The sequence below is a fragment of the Hyposmocoma kahamanoa genome, unplaced genomic scaffold (assembly GCF_003589595.1).
Source record: "Hyposmocoma kahamanoa isolate Upper Pololo Valley unplaced genomic scaffold, ASM358959v1 91481, whole genome shotgun sequence".
NCBI classification, from domain to species: domain Eukaryota; kingdom Metazoa; phylum Arthropoda; class Insecta; order Lepidoptera; family Cosmopterigidae; genus Hyposmocoma; species Hyposmocoma kahamanoa.
This window is the reverse complement of record NW_020654706.1, coordinates 4126-23493: the sequence shown is the minus strand read 5'-3', so window position 1 is coordinate 23493 and position 19368 is coordinate 4126. Positions and strand designations below refer to the sequence as shown.

Below are 19368 nucleotides of genomic sequence, written 5' to 3'. Positions count from 1 at the left end.
ATCATAATAGTCGGAATACGTGCACTGCTGAACATAGGCCTCCCCCAAAGATTGCCAGACTAGCCTGTTGAACGCGACGTGCATCCATCGGTTACCCGCCGCCCGTACCAGGTCATCCGTCCATATAGTAGGGAGCCGTCCCACTGAAGAATAAAGTCTTTTTATTTTTTTATTTTTTTTATAGTCATGGATGTACGGTTCAAGGTACATTATTCTGAAACAGACAATATGCAACGTTAACGTGCAGATTTCATCGCAATGATTTCCTTCGCCGAAAAGCTCATGGTAAATTTCGCACATAAATTCCGAGAAACTCAAAGGTGCGAGAACAGATTCGAACCCACGGTCTCTGCTTGAAAGGCGGTAGGTCAAACCATTAAGCTACCGCAACTTTATCGGTGCAACTAACTTACTTTTTATTAACTATCAAAACAACCACGCCTACTAAGTATGGCAATTATCATCACCATCAACTCTTGTACATCTAACTGCCCTACGAGCTTCGTTACGACAAGGGTTTATGTCGATGTGAGTAAATTGTAAGTTTTATAAACACTTATGTCCTTATAAAGTCTCTCTGTGGTATAAAAGTCGTCGGTTCGAATCCGACCGGATCGAAGGACTTTATTCCAATCTTTGTTATTAATAATTGTAACAAAGCTATGACCAGTTAAACATTGTTTTTCATAGATTTTTTGTTTATGCTATCTATCATCATTTAAAGCAGGCAAATCCAATTAGCTGGTCTCAAACTAAGAAATTCCCCGTACTATGAATAGCAACGGAATTCACTCTGAGGCACTTCCCAGAACCTCCAAACCGGAACCAATAAGTTCCCAGACTGGTCCTACCCAGAATCAATCCTGGGACCTCCTCATCCATTGCCCACAGTGCAAACCGTTGTGCCACCGTGGTCGTCATAAATAAAACTATTACTTGATTTAACAGTATGAATAGAAATTCAGACGATAAGAGTCAAATCGATACCTCCAAACACGACGCCAACATTATTTTTTGGTAATTTTTATAAACAGCCATATTTATTTACTAATACACTAACACATATTAAACACACTAGTAACAATTAAACACCAAATTTTTTGAAAAAATAAAGATACTAAAAGCAAAATTGGAAAAAAAAACAATTAAACGAATTTTCTGAAAAAAAATAGGAGGTGTCGAAATAGGAAAATATTAACGCACGCGCACTCATAGCCCCGCACTCGGAAAATCCTATATAGCGAGCGCCATGGACACACACATAAATAACCACAAAATACATCCAAAATCACGAGAGTAGGCTATACAAATATTTCTCTCGGTCCAAGAATCAAACTCCGCGAGACTTGCATGGTAACTGTTCTACCACGAAGGCAGACAATATATAGTAATACAATAAAACAAAAAGATAATATAATTTGATTCTTTCCGTAACTAGCGAGATATGACTCAATTTACGATTTAAACTCAACCGGATCACTCACTGAACTGAAGAAACATCACTATTTTAGTAGAAACCTCGTCTCCATTACGTCTATACATTACTGGCTTATTGTTTAAATGTGTACTTAAGATCGTTATTGTTACGTTAATTAATTAAATACCATGTTTATAAATAGAAAATATTATGTTGCAAATGATTAGGAAAATATATTTTTACATCACAACGTTTTGTGTGATATATTATGTATGTAACTAAAGTAAATAAGAGAAAGTTTCGATGGTTTGGTCATTTGGTGTAGTTTTTACTAACGTCCATCCTTTCCATATGAACAAGTTTCAAAAGCAACGTAAGAGAATGTCGATCGCGGCGCATATATCTCAATCAGATAAAGTACCTTATGAAAGAGTCCGTCCAGGGAAGTATTGCCATCTTACCTAATTCAGCCGCCAAGCAGTAATGGGCGTTATTGTGTTCCGGTTTAGAAGTATAAGCGCCCAGTTACACGACGCGAAAAGTTTTCGCCCAGTTACCGCGCTTTCACGTACAATGATGGCGAATCTGAATTCTATTTACTAGGCAACAACATTTAAATTCCTCGGAAAAATACAAGTCGCGTCACGTAGACCAAAGACAAGCCAACCTCTCTCGCGCGCCCCTTCACGCTCATTTAAGTTAAAATGTAAAAACTAAAGAAATAGAGCGTATTTTGCCGTGACAGTTAGATGCACACGGTCTCCAAACCTGATCGCCGAGACCGCGTGAGCGCGATAAAATTCGTGTGGAATAAACGCGCCCTAAGGATGCTCATGTATTTACAGGCACATAGGACTTGTCTACTTATGTCTCAGAGTGATGGGCGCAGTGATAATGCCCCCAAAGCTTTTTCTTTTCATTCTACACCGTCTCAAACCTTAAGTACATCCTTATCTTCTTAGACCAGGCTGCACTAGAAATAAAGTTATAAAACATTTTGGAAGAAAATTACCAACGCATTTCGAACCATTGAGATCCACCCTGCGGCATATCAAAGTTTCATTTCTGCTTATGCAGATTATATTTTAAAAACTCATTAAACATCACTTAAAAACTCATTAGATATCTCGTGTAACACTTATATGCTCAGAGCTGCACTATTGCTAAATTTTGTTATTTTAGTGTTTGGTTTGACCTGGCAAGGTAGCCTAAGAGAAGTTGCGCACTACGTCCGGTTCGTATCATTTGCGAATCCCAGAAATGACGGTCCGAAATGTCACAGGGATCATTTTATCTCTAGGTATACAAGCGATTTTCGACCTACCATCTTTCAATAAAAGGGTCATTGGTTCGAATCCAGGCTTGCACCTCTGAGCTTTTCGGAATTTATGTGTAATTTCAAATTAACCATTTCGATGCACAGAAAATATATGCAAAATAATTTAATGATGTGTATGAAGGTGTGGGGACAGCGTAGGCCCTCTCATTGTGAGAGCAAGCCTGTGCCCAGGTGTGTATTATTATTTAGTGTTTGATATACACCCACGCAACACTTAATATAACAGCCTATGGTGCCGAACGGTTACCATGCCGGCTGGACTGCCACGCAGAGGTCCCAAGTTCGATTCCCGGGCCGGGAGAAACATTTGTATGGCCTACATTTATGTCCATGGCACCCGTGACACGGGGTTTCCCTAGTGCGGGGCTATGTTGAGTGTGTGCGTTAGTATTATGAAATGACCAAAATGAATGCTCCCCGCCACTCTTCCTACCCCCTACATTAACAACCTAACTCCCCAAGCACTCAGTGTCAAAAGTAATTTGTTGTATTGTAAGTAAGTGTTTTTTGAAATTTTCAAAAATTAATAACACGAAAACTATTAAACGTCCTCATCACAACATCGCAGTTGAACCCTCTTTTCCCCCGCCCGCACTCCGCTCCCCTATTTGATAATATTTTAGTATTTGTTTATTTATTAGCAATAAAGTGTGAAATACATACATGAAATATATATATAATAGTTATTTGTTATGCAAGCCACGAGACGCAAAACAGCTTTGCTGCCGAGCGAAACACACAAGTTTTCACCTCACTATAGCGAGTGGTAACGCCAGGTATAGTTTATCTAAGCTCGCACCTCCTTACCTTTCCCGTCCTAATCCGTGCTACGCCAAATCCACATAAATCGCCAGTGAAATTAAAAATAATTGTGTGTGTGACGTACATTCGACCTGAAAACTGAAAAATCCGCATCAGCGACATCGCATTATTTTTTTATTAAATTAAATATCCCGCATCTCCGCCCGGCATTTATCCGCGTACGCAATTTTGTACATAGTGGCGTTATTGGTGGTCGGCCGCAAGTGAAGTGGCGAAAGAAGACGAGCTCCACGACGTTTCGAATATCGTCGTTTTCGCTCTTACATTCATGGACATAAAGTTTTTTCTGACCGGCTTAATACGACGCTGCACTGCATTAATAAGTGTGGTGAGTTCTTTGATTTTACATATACATTTTTATACCTATATTGCCAAGCGATAGTGGCAATTATGACAAAACGTACTTTTTCGTTAAGCATTACAGAGCGTGCAAAATTTAACCCACAATTCATTCCGATACGAGAGAATTTACCCCGGCAACCTCTTTCGAGCCATTGTTTCTATTGGTCATCAGGCGCAGATGGTACGGTTCTACGTTATTACAAGAAATACATAGAAAATTTGAAAAGGTCGAGGTAAAGGGTATCCAATTATGAGGAAATTTTAATAAAATATTGTTGTCCCAATTTTGAACTTTCATTTTCTTAAATAAACTTTTATTTGCAACTGTAATAAAGCCGAAAGGAATTCTTCTACTGCCCCAATAGTATCTTAAGTATAAATAAAATTTTACTGTGAATTCTGAAAGACCTGACAATCCGCTATGTATTTTTTTATGATACCTATGATGGTACGAACTAATCGTGCACCTATAATAACCACACACTCATAGCCTCGCACTAGGGAGTCCCTGTATCGCAAGTGCCATGGACACACACACTTTAGTAGCCGTAGAGGTCCTTGTGAAAGAGTTCGTCAAAAAATTATAAATCATTCTCCAGTTACAAAGCATTATTCGCATTACTGCCCAAGAAACATGAATAATACATAGTCGAATCTAAAATATGTGCATTAGATCAACTACCTTCCTTTGTTTGAGTCATCGTAATTGTCTATACATAGTTCCAATTACTCTTCCACTTCTTTTACCATAGCCGACAAATCAAATCAATTGACTGTGTGTGGTCTATTATGTGCTGACCAAGCTTATTGAACTTTGACATAGTAATTTGCTTCTCTTGTCTTTGGTTATTAATCAATTGAGCGCCTGAATCACCTTATTAGCAATTTTACGTTGGGTGAAATTAATTGTCGTATAAATTATAGGATATGTACACCTAAACCTTTTCGTAATATCTAGTTAGGTATGATTATCCAGTTGGTAACATGAAATAAGTGTAGATATTTATTAATTAATGCAGATTAAGCTTTAATATCCACTTTTAATTATATAGGTATAGTACACAATTAGACATGTGGGTTTATTATACCTAAAGAACGCACCCTTTAGTATTATGAACCACATTTGAAGAATGACAATTTTTCAGCACAGAGTTTCAAGAGAGTTATAAAATTTCACGATATGCATTTGTAGCAGTAGAGCTCCTTGTGAAAGAGTTCGTCCAGGGAAGTACTGCCACGTTACCTATTTCTGCCGCCAAGCAGTAATGTGAGCATTACTGCGTTCCGGTTTTGAAGGGTGCTGGTGAAATTACAAGCACATGGGACTTTTCAACTTATGTCTCAGGGTGACGGGCGGCCGAAGTAGTAGTGCTCGTCAGAATTTTGTAATTCAAAGCATTGAGTGGCACTGCAGCTATTATGGACAGGCGAGTGCGCATCAGGCGGACGACTCGTATCGTTTTTATAACTTTCATCTGGTAAAATACTTGTAACGTACGATCACAAGTGATATGGCCAACACAGGCGCGAGATGACATTGCAAATATTCTTATATCTGCATTTGTTGGTTATAACGCTTAAACTTCCTTTCTCGGGTGTTTGATTAAATATATTTAAATATAGTCTTTGTACTACGTGTGTTAACGCAAATTGCCACAATCACGACCAAAAAATTTAACTATAACCTACAATGCACAAAATGTAGCTCAGGTTGATAAAACAAATTTCTTGGGCCTTACTCTTGATAATCACTTGAGCTGGAAGTCACATATAAATAAGTTAAATACTAAACTTAGTAAATACGTATACGTCCTGAAAAATCTGACGGAATAACGTCACAAAAAACTGCTCTTTGTGCTTATCACGCCTATGTAGCCTCTAGTTTGCGATATGGTCTGCTGCTTTGGGGGAACGCTGCTGCAACACATATTACACCACTGTTTCAAACCCAGAAGAAATGTGTCAGGGCCATGTTTGGTGTGGGCCAGCGAGAAAGCTGTGTACCCTATTTTAGAAAACTAAAGATTTTAACCCTACCATCTATGTATATTTACGAGGTTTATATAAAACAAAATCGAGGCAACTTTAATTTAGTGAAAACCAGACATCCCAGGAAAACAAGGAACACAATAGAAATACGGCCAAAACAACGCCCCACCTTGGAATTTTACAATAGAACGATGTTTATATTGGCACCTAAATTATTTAATAAAATACCAGATGCAGTTAAAGAACTAAATTGTAGGCAATTTAAAATAAAATTACAGAATTTGTTAGTTACACAATGCTACTACAATATAAATGATTTTTTAATAGATAACATAAAATGTAAAATTTAACCACTGTGCGTGATTGAAATAAGAGTTGTGTAAAATATTCGCATGCCAAGTTTTGGTGAAATGTACGATCTAATAATAATATACTATAACACCATTGTAAACTACATTTTTCAGCGAATAAATATCTTGTATTCTTGTATTCTTGTAATTGAACGCCTGGATTAAGTAATTAGCAAATGTTGAGGCTCGCGTAATTGCACTAAATGCTCGTTTAGGCGACATTACTGTTCTTTAGCACCTTTTGAGATTTGAACTAACTTAAAATATTACTAACTTCCGCAGTTATATAAGACAGTCATGAAGTGTTTTGCCATTTCTCTAGAGGACGGAGGAGGAGGAGGAGAGAGAAGAGGAGGAGGAGTTCCTCCAGGGAAGTACTGTCACCTTACCCATTTCTGCCGCCAAGCGACTTTTAAATTTATGTCTCAGGGTGACGGGCGCAGTGGCAGTGCCTCTCAGATCTTTGCGATTTAAAGCTCTGAGTGGCACTGCAACTGTTATAGGCAAGCGTGTTGCTTTCCACCAGACTGGGTCTTATACAAAAATACAATTTCATTGAGAACCTCCTTATCTTAGTACATTACGGCCTATAAACCAGTGCCCAACAGTAGGATTTGAATGGGTAGTTACAGTAAATAGAAGATTGTTGGGGTTATAATAATATCTTCACTAATTCTATTAAAAGAAACTAATATCGTAAAAAACTATTCTATACTTGTTCCACATCTTCAATACATTTTATGCTATATTACTTCCAACTTTATACCAAAAGAAATTATTTTAACATACATGAGATATTACACTACCGTTCATAGATCACGTGTTATGGTGCTTGTGATAAACGGCCAATTTGTTACCTGTTCGCTATAGTTTATGTCTAGACCAAACTCGTTGACGCTTGCGGGTTTACTCGCTTTCTATATAGATTGAAGAAATTGAAGGTACACGGTATAAATAAAAATTTCTTTTACATCGATTTAAAATAAGTGTACCTCTTTGTATCACGAAAATTAATTAAGTTTTTCATGCAAGTGCCATTTTAAAATCTAGAAGGCGCTGTCGCGCACTTTTGTAACTGGCGATAGTACATGTCACCATTATTACAGTTTGAAATCTATCACACTTTTTAATACGAAACTCAATCCACAAGTGGCGTTTCAATTCATAAAAATTTTAGTGATTTCGACGAGAACGGATATTTTGCTTATGGAAGTACTTTTTATACTTAATAAACTTAATGTAAAATATAAATAAATAAATAAGTAAATAAAATAAAATTATTTATTCGTTCATTTTAAAGGGCATAGTACAGGTGCGGATGTTTCCATTTAGGCTTGTTAGGGCCTGTGTTAGGAAACATCGCTCTCCTATAATATTAATCGTAATCTTGCTCTTATATAATTTTAAGATGATGGAACATAATACCTTCTCTACTAAAACTAATCTACTATAACTTGTGTTACAACTAATACAAATTTCACTAATTACAGTAATTTTTTAACTATTCAGACTAAAAAATAGATTAACCTAATTGTTAGTGTGTGTGTGAGTGCATGTATATGTATATGTATCTGTAGGTGTGTAATTGTGTGGAATGTGTGAATGTGTACATGTGTGTCATCCATCCGATAGACGTACAATATCCTAATTATACATTGCCATACCCATGTTAGATAGCATCATTTCAATTGCTTGTCTCATATATAAGAAGTTACAAAAATAACAATAGTATTATAAGTTTATATAAACATATATGTAAATTAAATTTCGATTTGTGTACATTTATATTATTTATTTACATTATATATATTATGTATATACTGATATAGTATACATTTTATATTTACTTGTTAATTTATTTATACATATATTTCAAACTTGTAATAAGAATTGCTCAATGTCCTCATATGACTTAGTAATATACAACAACTTTCTGTATATAACGTCTATTTCAAGTTAATTAGATGAAATCAAACAACTTCTACGAAGGCCTTGCTCTAATAGCAACAAAAACTTCAGTCAATTCGTCAAATAAGTAGATATTTAATATCTTTTTTGCGAACAAAGAAAAAGTTGTCACATGTTTTCTTTAGGTTTGTGTACTTAACTTGTCCTGATCTTTAGTTAATTATGTTGGGTCTATAAGAGCGATAACAAGTGACATTTAGTTTGGGTACTAGTAAACTAGTACCCAAACTCAACATCGCAAAGGAAATTAATAAAAAGTCACCATAAACAGAGTGTTTTATTTCAATGGGATCGTATGGGGAAATCGAAACCATAGAAAACACAAGGGAACTATCTTAGGAACCATTAAGTCTTTTCTTGATGTGAAAACAATTTTGGCATAGTCAATTTTCGGTCAAGCGTGACTTGTCCATAAAAATGAATCAGAATTTTTTTAGTGCTAATCGACTCGGTTTCATGTAAGGATCTTGAGAACTCAACTCAATTTAACATCCATCTTTTCATCATCGACATTCATCATCGATTACTTCGATGGGGCCATAACATTTAAAAGAAGGAGGGCCAGTGCCTATCACCGTAAGACATAAGTTTGAAAGGGTTGTAACCCTAACTAGCCGTGAACAGGTTCACGGCATCGAAATGGGAAACTTCCGGTCCACAAAATTTATTAAAGAAGTAAAGTTTAAAGAAAGGCTGTAACAATATAAAGGTAAATGTAAAAAGGTATAACAGGTATAACAGTATAAAAAACTCCCTAGACTTTATTATTAAGGCACTTACCCCTAAATGGGCCGAGAAACTGAATTACAGAAATAGATACATGAAGGGTGTAGACTTATAAATTATTACACATGATTAGCTTATTAACAGCTCTGACTGTTGTGCCGGTTGAGCTGGGAGTGACCGTGGTACGAAAACAAAATGAGAAAGTGAAAGAAGATTGAACAATTCAAATTTAAAATTTAAATACAAGTAAAATAAAAAAAATGATAAGATACAAGGAGACGCCTCTCCTTGTATCTTATCATTTTTTTATATTGTATCTTGTATCTTATCATTCTTTGTATCGCCATATAAAGGGGTGAGATGGCGGTGTAAGGAGGTCACACCGTCACAAGTTGACAAGTCCCATTGGACTCTAATTTCACCAGCACCCTTACCCTTCACAATCGGAACGCAGTAATGCTCACAGTGATATAAAACATCAATTAGAATAAACAGATCTGAAATATAAACAAGAACTTAGCAAGTACGTGGTTTGCAGTTAGATTGGGTACAAATTATCAAAATTCGCCATAAAAATAGAAGTTCTTAGTCGGGCACACAAGGCATAAATTTGCGATATAGTAAAGTGATATCTCAAACAACATATTATACATTTACCTTTGCCTTGACATTGGAACTTAATTCAAGTTACGCAATAAATATAGCAGTTTCTCCGTGGTATTTCGATTGAAGCGTCTTTGTGAAATTACAGGGCAAAGTTAATATATCAAAGTTACAACAAACAATTGCCATGAAAATAACAGTAGGCGTTAACGTACGTTTGTTGAACGTTTTTAGTTATTTATAAACGTATTCCTTATATAATAAAATTATACGAGTGAAAATAAGATCCTGTTTAGAAAAGACGTAATTTGCAACTAAGCTTTATTAATTTTCTAGCCAAACAAATTTCAACCGCCTACGTGCACACACAGTAGAAAAATTAGTGTCATAAAATTCCACTCCAATTATTGTACCGAAACTGATACATCAGTTGGTTACTTTATATATTTCATAGTGGAAAATTAACGCGTAAAAGTATTTTTGTAATGGCGCCAAAAGTTTACAATAACAACTTATCGTCGAGGATAGTGTAATAACGCGTCAACAAGCATTACATTATACTAAGTTTCTATTTCGCTAATTTAATGGCTCAGTCAAAACCACGTAAATGTCGTAGCAACATCTATTGTTATCAGTCTACAGACAACATGCAAAATTGAAAGTCGTAACCATTGAAATAACAAAGTAATAACGTTAAATCCCTCTCTTGTAAAATTAGCTTTAGTGCAGATACTCACTTTTTACTAATGCTACATACGAGGATTTGCACTATCCCCAACGTTAAGTTAATTAAAACAATAATTAAACAACTTATTCACTAATCAAATTTATTATAATGTATAGTAACCGAATTTATAAATAACAAATCTCTAACTTCATTATACAGGATGTAAATTCGAGACGAGGCAGCAAGGCCAGCTGCCGTAACCGTTGCAGTTACAGGAAAACGGTTCTAGAATACTATCCACAATTTTGGAGATATTTTGATTGGCATTCACAGATTTTGAAAAAATGGTACAGTCAGCATAAAAGGCAGTTTTAATCAATAGGCTCTATGGGACCAACTGAGGTAAGAGTATATATATAACTTTTTACCATACATTTTGTATGGTATGGTATACATTATGGTATGGTATATGGTAGACATTTTAGTAATCAGTTATTCTAGGTTATTTTTTGCTAAAGTAGCCACATTCTTCAAGATTCCATAAAATATTTATTATACCTTTCTGGTAGTTATTTATAACACCTTTACTCTTCGTAAAGGATATTTGACCCTATACCACTCCAAAGCTGCTGTACAGTTTTTACCATTTAAATAATATACTTCCAATCTTAGAATAATAACGCATAGAATAATAGTTTCATATCAAACGAACTGTCACAAGTGAGGCAAAAATCAAATTCATGTAGGCTAGTTTTAGTAGTAGGTTAATTTTCGGTTTTAGTGAATATTTACTTTTTTTAGTGAATTTTGACAGCTTGAGCACTAATCGATTTGTGATGTCCTATTACGTTACCGATTCGATTTCTAATTACAATCGACTTTATAATAAGAAGAAGTTAAGACCGTGAATGTGAGCGGGTTTACATTCATAATGAAATAATAATTAATATTACAGAGAATTTAAGTGATGATTCCAGTTCATATGGAGAAGAATTCAATTGTACAATTAGAATTTATATACTTATTATAATTTATTAAAGAGGTATGTATTGTACCAAAAATCAACATGGATTATCTTCATTTCTCGTACACATAATCTGTCTGCTCGATAAAAATATCGGTGCTAAAGGGTACGTCTCTTCACTACAGTTAAGTAAAAACAGCTTCCATGAAGTATTGCATTTTTTTCTCTATCAATAATTATATAGCTTCATAGGCATGCTTATGTAAAAAGTAAAATATAATAAATAAATAAATAGCGCACACACTCAATATAGCCCCGCACTAGGGAAACCCTGTGTCGCTGGTGCTATTGACACACACGTAGACAACCATAAATTACACCTAAACTCACGAGAGAAATAAACGTAGGCCATACCAATATTTCTCCCGGCCCGGGAATCGAACCTGAGACCTCTGCGTGGCAGTCCGGCATGGTCACCGTTCGCCCACGGAGGCAGTTAATATATAAATGCTTAGACAAAGTATAAGTAAGTAATTAAAGAACTTCTGTTAAGGAAATCGGAAACAACGACGGTACCACAAACACCCAGACCGGAGACAATACAGAACAGTTTTTCTACATTGTCCCGGCCGGGATCTAAACCAGGACCTTGAAAGATAGCGACCACAGAGGTCTTCAAACCACTTCCTTTACAGGTTTCGGAAAGTATTTAATAGTAGTTTATGCGACTGTTACATAATGTAAGGCGTTAATAAAAATAAAAAAAATACTCTCCTAAGAAGATACTGGTATCCAATAGAGGTATGTTTATGGATTGTACAGCAGTACAAATAATGAAATATTATGTCAAAAGCCGTAGTAGCCTGATGGTTTGGACTACCATCTCTCAGCCTGGTACCATGGGTTCGAATCTCGACTCGCACATCCGAATTTCTCGAAATTCATGTGCTAGATTAAATTAGAAATTAACCGTGAGTTCCTCGTCCCCTCGACTTGATATTATATGTATAAAAAAAATATTTAGAAAAAGTTAAAAACAAAAACCAAATCGTAAGATCCACTAGTTCGTCCGGTGGCTTAGTTGGCATAGCATCTGGCACGGTTGGATGGAAGGCGTTGGTTCGAATTCAGCCGGATCGATGGAAAATTTTCCATTTTTGTAGTAAACTAGTAAGCTGGATCTAGACCACAGGTGTCTAATCATTTTGTGATATCATACCCAGGCATCGTCTTACGATGGAACAGGGACAACCCTGTTCTCACAAGGTTGCCACAAGGCAACCCTGTTCAACGTAAGTAAGACACGGGCACATGTCTCCGAAACGGAGCCATTTGAATTCATAATGCCGATGCCAGAAAGTACCTATACTATATTTACCTAAACTGGATACTTTTAATATAAATGTTAGATACCATGGAACCAAATGAGCACTCCCAGGTAATGTAGTTTATTGTAGTTATGTCATTGACTTAGTTATGTAGGTAATACAAAGATAGATTAGAACATTCTTAATTTTCATAAATTACATTTATGAAAATGTAATTTATGTTAAAAGGAATAGTAATTTCTTTATGAAAAATAGTGACAGACATAACATTAATACGAGGAATAAAAATAAACTAGCTTTTCTTGATAGTCGTCTTCACAAAGTAAAAAAATCATTTAAGGGGCAATGTATTTGTATATGTCCATTATAACGTGTGTTTCATGTTTCTTTTCTTTGTACAATAAAGAATATATATATATGTATATACGCTTCTAAAGGGTCTTTCAACAAGAACTTTGTTTTCTAAAACAAAATAAAACAAAAAATTTAGATGAAGATAATTCAAATTTTTATTGTATTACAAAGAGAAAAGTTCGGCAATTATGAATGAAAAATGATATCTGGCAAATGTCCACCACGACCACGCTGACAGAAGTCGATTCTTTCATCAAAATTTTTAATCACTTTTTGGCAAAATGTCGGGTCTATTTCGGCTATCACATCACGGATTTTGAGTTTTAAGTCTGTAGTCGATTCGATTGGCTCCGTATAGACTCTGTCCTTAAGATAGCCCCACAAAAAATAATCCAGTGGTGTTAAATCACACGATCTGGCTGGCCATTTAACAGCTGAATTTCGGGAAATTACGCGATCAGCAAATTTGGTTTGCAATAAATTGATCGTCTCATTGGCTGTGTGACATGTGGCACCGTCCTGTTGAAACCACATGTCAGTGATATCCATGTCATCAATGCTAGGCCAAAATTGAGTTGTTAACATCTCGCGATAGCGTGATCCATTCACCGTTACCGCATTTCCAGCCGAATTTTCGAAAAAAAACGGCCCAATGCCAACGGCACAAGTCACATTGCCACCGAAACAATGAATTAATTTATTGCAAACCAAATTTCCCGATAATTTCACGAAATTCAGCCGTTAAGTAGCCAGCTCGATCATATGATTTAACACCGCTGGATTATTTTTTATGGGGTTATGTTAAAGACAGAGTCTATACGGAGCCAATCGAATTGATTGCAGCCTTAAAACTCACAATTTTTGAAGTGATTAACCAAATAGACCCACCATTTTCTCAAAAAGTGATTAAAAACTTTATGGAAAGAATCGACATCTGTAACTGTGGTCGTGGTGGACATTTATCAGATATCATTTTTCATTAATATTTGCCAAACCTTACTTTTATTAATACAATAAAAATTTGAATCATTGTCATCTAAATTTATTGTTTTATTTTGATTTACAAAACAAAGTTCTTATTGAAAAACCCTATATAACTGTTGTTTTGTTATTTACAAAGAGCAACCCCTAGAGTTTCTTGCTCATTCTTCTCAGGAGAATCTGCCTTACGAATGAGCGGTAGAGTTTAACCATTGTGACGATTTCAAGTGTAATAATGCTTACCTATGAAATAAAGATTATTTTGAATTTGAATTTGAATTTTTGAATCTTCTTGCATGTAGGGTTCGTAGCCGTCAAAAAACTTAATTTCCTAGACATAAAGAGTGTCTAAAAATTCACGCGATAGAAAACATAGATTTATAATTAAACATTTTAATTTTTATTATTGATCCATGAAGTACATGGTATAGGGCTATGTGTGCTAAAACATGTCGGGTAAATGGCCTCCGCCGCTTTGCTGGCACATCCTCATTCTTTTCTTGAAATTTTCGATGACCGTTTTGCATAACTGTGACTGAATCACGTTGATGCAGCGCTCAATTTCCCCATTCAAGGCGATGGGTGTCGTGAATTTGTTGGCATAAGCTTTCGATTTGAAAATACTCCAAAGAAAAGTCATGATCTGGGCGGCCAATTCTGATTATCAAAATAAACTTTATGGGTAGGTACTATCCGTACATGTACCCTACACCGTTTATTTTGGGCATGGTATCATACAGGTAGTGATGTCGAAAACTCGATTCCAGGAGTCTACATTTATTAACTCGACTCAATTTTGCACGACTCGGTAGCCTAAAATAATCACTAGTCCGAGTCGGGTCGAGCGCAAGTCATCGGAGTCTTAAAAAGACTCGAGTTTACGACTAACTCGAGTTTCAACAAAAGTCCAGTTCGAAAACTCGACTCAAAACTCTACGTCACAAACATCTATTAATGCCCAGGAATTAAATAAAAAACAAAAACTTAATACGGTGATTTATAAAACAAAGAAGATATAATACTTAATTAAATTACAGTAATTATACTACACCACGTCACTACTCAGTAGGTACTTACTTATTAGACTCGAGCACGACTCGTTACACAAGTAGACTCGAGCACTAATGTCGAACTGGAGTCCATTTGGGAACTCGATAGGCTGGTAATACATCGAGTATTAAGTCTCTGTCTTTATGAGTCGAGTCTTGTGAATTGGAGTCGAGTCCTAAAATGTAGACTCCCTGACTCGAATTTTTTACAACACTACATACAGATCGCTTGAGATAAGGTGAAAACTGGCGCTTTTAAAATATATTTTTAACCTAATACGAGAATATATAATTAACTCTCCTCTCTTGGGTCAAATTCCTTTTTTTATCCCGCCATTATCACGTTACGTCTGTCGTCAGCGCAAATACCCTCTGTTCAACTTTCATTCAACCACTATTCTTCGAAGCCCTAGCCGTAATCGAATCCTTAAGTAAGACAAATGATATTGACATGTTCAGTAACGCTGAATCAAAATTTCTAACATCCGCTGGTTACTATTTAGGGACGGTCACCGCCCAAAGTTCTGTGGTCCAAAGACCGCATCTAACCTTTGACCGGTGATCTACGACTCAACCTTTGTGTGACTATGACTTACATGTTTAATTACTGTAAGTGTAACTTGTATAATTATAAATAAATAAAACGGGAAATTATACGACCTAGAAATGACTCTTGGAGTAATTGCAGTGTTTCTCGTGCTGTTTAGCACATGGCACAGTCTTGTTAGAATTTCATGTCATCTACATTTTTCAATGAGTTTTTTGAAATCGAAGGGTTATGTTCAACACCACCTGTGTTGTCTATCAAAATTACTTCTTGCCTGAATTTTGGAACGCCCTTTACGAATAACTTCGAACACTCCGTGACATCGAATTATTGTAATATATATTTCTTATAATTTTATTAACTAGATTTGGTTAGTAGGCCTTATTTGTATAAATTTTAATAACTGATGCATGATTCTTTTTCCGCCTTTTGCAATCCACTATCTACCGTTGTATAGATAGATTAATTTATATTTATATCTATTCAATCCGTTGCCATCACGGAATAAAAGAACGACTTACAATAAAATCAGAGGGTTATCGAGACGTGGATGGGGTTGGTGACATCGTTGCTTTGTGTTTTTACTTTTATGTTGGTAGACCTGCAATGTTTAAAAGACGTCATAAAACTATACGTTTTTTGTGACGGTTTCAAACGACACTACTTGCTACCACAACGACAAAAAAAAACAAAGTTAATAAACATCTGGGATTACTACTCTCTTAATTAAAACGTTAATTACCAAAACTGATTTTACTTTATGTTGCGGACCCATCAAGTCCACTCCACTCTTGAAATTCACATTATTATGTGCCTACAAGTCATGAACTTGTCTTGATCTATGTCCAATCCAAGAGTTAAAGACAGGCAATAGCGCCAAAATTTTTAATAGTTTTAAATGAATAAACATTTTTATTGCTTTACAAGCTTTAAGTTTTTTAACAGGCACTTTAACATTATAATTCGGCTAAATAAAATTATTATCACAGCTTTGGTGTCTTATTAACCATATTAGACCCATTATGTTCCTGAAACACCGGAAATGATTTTTGACCTAATATTTATTAATTACCTTATGCAAAAATTATAATGAATAGCAACGGCAGCAGAGTCGTCGGTTATAATAATGCAAAATCATGATTTTAAGATATTTTTCGATGTAACAGACCTAATTGGCTAAAATTTTAAGCAATGAGGCAATATAAAAAGGTAATCTAGGTAGGATATTCAGAATATAATAATATATGTATATAATATTCTCTCAAGTCTTTACTCTCAAAACGCTCTATAAAACCGTGATCGGTCGTCGAACGGAACCCATTCTTCTAAATGGCTTTTCATTAAGAAATTCTACGTAATATTCTATTATTATCTAAAGCCAGATTTTTTAAAAATGTTTTTTTTCCTAAGGAAAAACATAAGTCTAGATTACGCATCAACCTCTAAAAATAAAAATAAAATTAATTTACGACTTAAAAACGGATTAACTTATTTCCAGTTTTCGTCATTACATTTTTTCTAAATAAATCCATCGCGTGCAGATTAATTGAAGTTTTTACTCTTTGTATTTTTCCAGTAAAGTTTTCCAATACATGATTTTTAAACTGCCTCTGTGGCCGAACGGTTACCATTGCCTTGACTGCCACGCAGAGGTCCCAGGTTCGAATCCCGGGCCGGCAGAAATATTTGTATGGCCTCCATTTATTTATCTCGTGAATTTGGGTGTAATTTGTGGTTGTCTACATGTGTATCCATGGCACCCGCGACACAAAGTTTCCCTAGTGCGGGGCTATGTTGAGTGGTGTGCGTTATTGTTATTATTATTTACTTTATTCTTCTCAGCTTATTAACTGGTTTGAACCACATTCTCGGACCTAAGTCAAGTAATTGCAGTACGGCGTGTATCTATGAGTATGTAGTGGGTGTGTAACAAGATCCCACTCCGTCCTCTTCCATCTGCATGAACTTCCTGACGATGCGGTATGTATTTAAAGTTACAGCATTTTGCGAGGTTGTGTAGAGGCTCTTTACACCCTAATAATGGTTATGGAGAAAATGATTAGGAATAATGCCTGTTGTGGAAAGAACAACTGGGACAACATATACCTTTTCTTGTCGCCAAATTCTAGACACTTCATCCTTCAGATCAGCGTATTTGCTTATTTTGAACCGACTTCAAAAAAGGAGGAGGTTCTCAATTCGACTGTATGTGTGTTACGCGATAACTCCGGTATTTGTGAACCGATTTTCAAGATTCTTTTTTTGTTGGAAAGGGGGTACTTCCATAGTGGTCCCATTTCATTTTGAAGAAAATCATCCACCTCGACGGGTGGTTGTTCACGCACTTTAATGGTTGATTTTGCTATTTCTCCAATTGAAGGCGTTTTTCTCTCAATATACTTTGAGTAGTGAGAACCGATTTTTATTATCTCCAGTGTCAAGTGCTGTATTGTGGCGAATTAGGGGATATTTCAATAAAACTTAGCAAATAGACGTAATTCCACGTACTTTTGAGGTCGGTTTTTTTAGTACTCTGTACTGAGATTATTTCATTTATTATTATCACTGTTATTTTCGGCGGAACCATCGAAATGACAATAACTTAAATAAAACCTCATAAGTTTGTTAAATTATAATATAATATATATTATTTGTTTTATTAACATTGGTTAGCGAAAAGTTGGTGAAATCCAATAAACCGTATTCATCCCCTAATTTTGCACCCTGAAGGAGGAATATTTTGGGACCACCACTGAAGTACCCCTTTTCCAACAAAAAAAGAATCATCGACATCGGTTCTCATTCTAGTAATGGCGTGACGTAAATACACACAAAAAAATACAGTCCAATAGAGAACCTCCTTTTTTAAAGTTGGTTAACAAGTCAGATCGTAATACAAATACTTCTGTCAAATACAAATACTTAGCTTCATATGAAATTCCATGCCCATTTTTATACCTATAGATTTGCAAAGTATATGTTTCACTAAAAAGACGTATTATTTAGAAAGAGATTCTTTACTTTTAGTATAAGTACCTAAACAAATCGATTATAGTAAAATCTCGATGTCAGAAAAGAAGTCATATTTATTAGGCCATTATGGCCATTCAAAAATTGCCATAGCGGACGGTATTTCACGTCCACACGGCGGGGTATTGGTAAAGTTTTCAACTAGCAATAATCGCACCTCGGATTAACCTCATCGGTTACGATATTGCCTCTGCGCAAAGTTAACTTCATACAAAATTTCGACGGCAGGTCATGATTCGCATGTAACAAAACGATAGCGCGTTTTATCTCGATCCTAACGCCATCCAGCGGATTTTTTTGGAACTAATTTTCTCAGTTGCAAAAATTTAACGTGTTAAGATTGGAAAATTTAAGTTGATAGATTTGGTTTAAATATATGGTTAATTTATAAATTTAATTTGTGTGTTTTTAAACTTATTTTATTAGCCGCGTAATTCATAAAAGAGTATAAATTCGCAAAGTAATTTACGAAATAAAAATTTACGTTTTAATAATTGTAGGAGATGCCGCATGATGGGGGAATTGTAACTTCCCACCGCCGCCTTCAGGAGGCCTACTATTTTATTTTATTTTCATTATTTTTGGAAAACTTACATCTAAGCAACAAGAACAAAAGGGTAAATAATAATAAACGCCTGACAGACCTGAGGGCTAATTAAAAGATTCCGCGGATAATTATTTATAATGAGAGAAACATGGTTTAAAGTAAGTTGACGCCTTAAAAAAATATGTTAAATATAAATAACGAAATTAAATAAGTAAAACAGTTATAATAGCTACATATTTGAAAAGAAAAACTGTGCAAACGTATTAGCTTGCTTGTGTTCAACAAGTCTACCTCACTATATTTATTAAATAAGGTGTTAAATGAGCGAGACGCTCTATTTAAAAA

General features: G+C 35.4%; 1 non-coding gene across 1 annotated transcript; it reads right to left on the bottom strand.

Annotated features, from left to right (window-relative positions):
- Positions 1 to 18539: 18539 nt before the first annotated feature.
- Positions 18540 to 18678, bottom strand: LOC113236373. Its single transcript, XR_003310950.1, has one exon. It is a non-coding gene; the product is annotated as a U4 spliceosomal RNA (small nuclear RNA).
- Between the last annotated feature and the right edge of the window lie 690 nt (positions 18679 to 19368).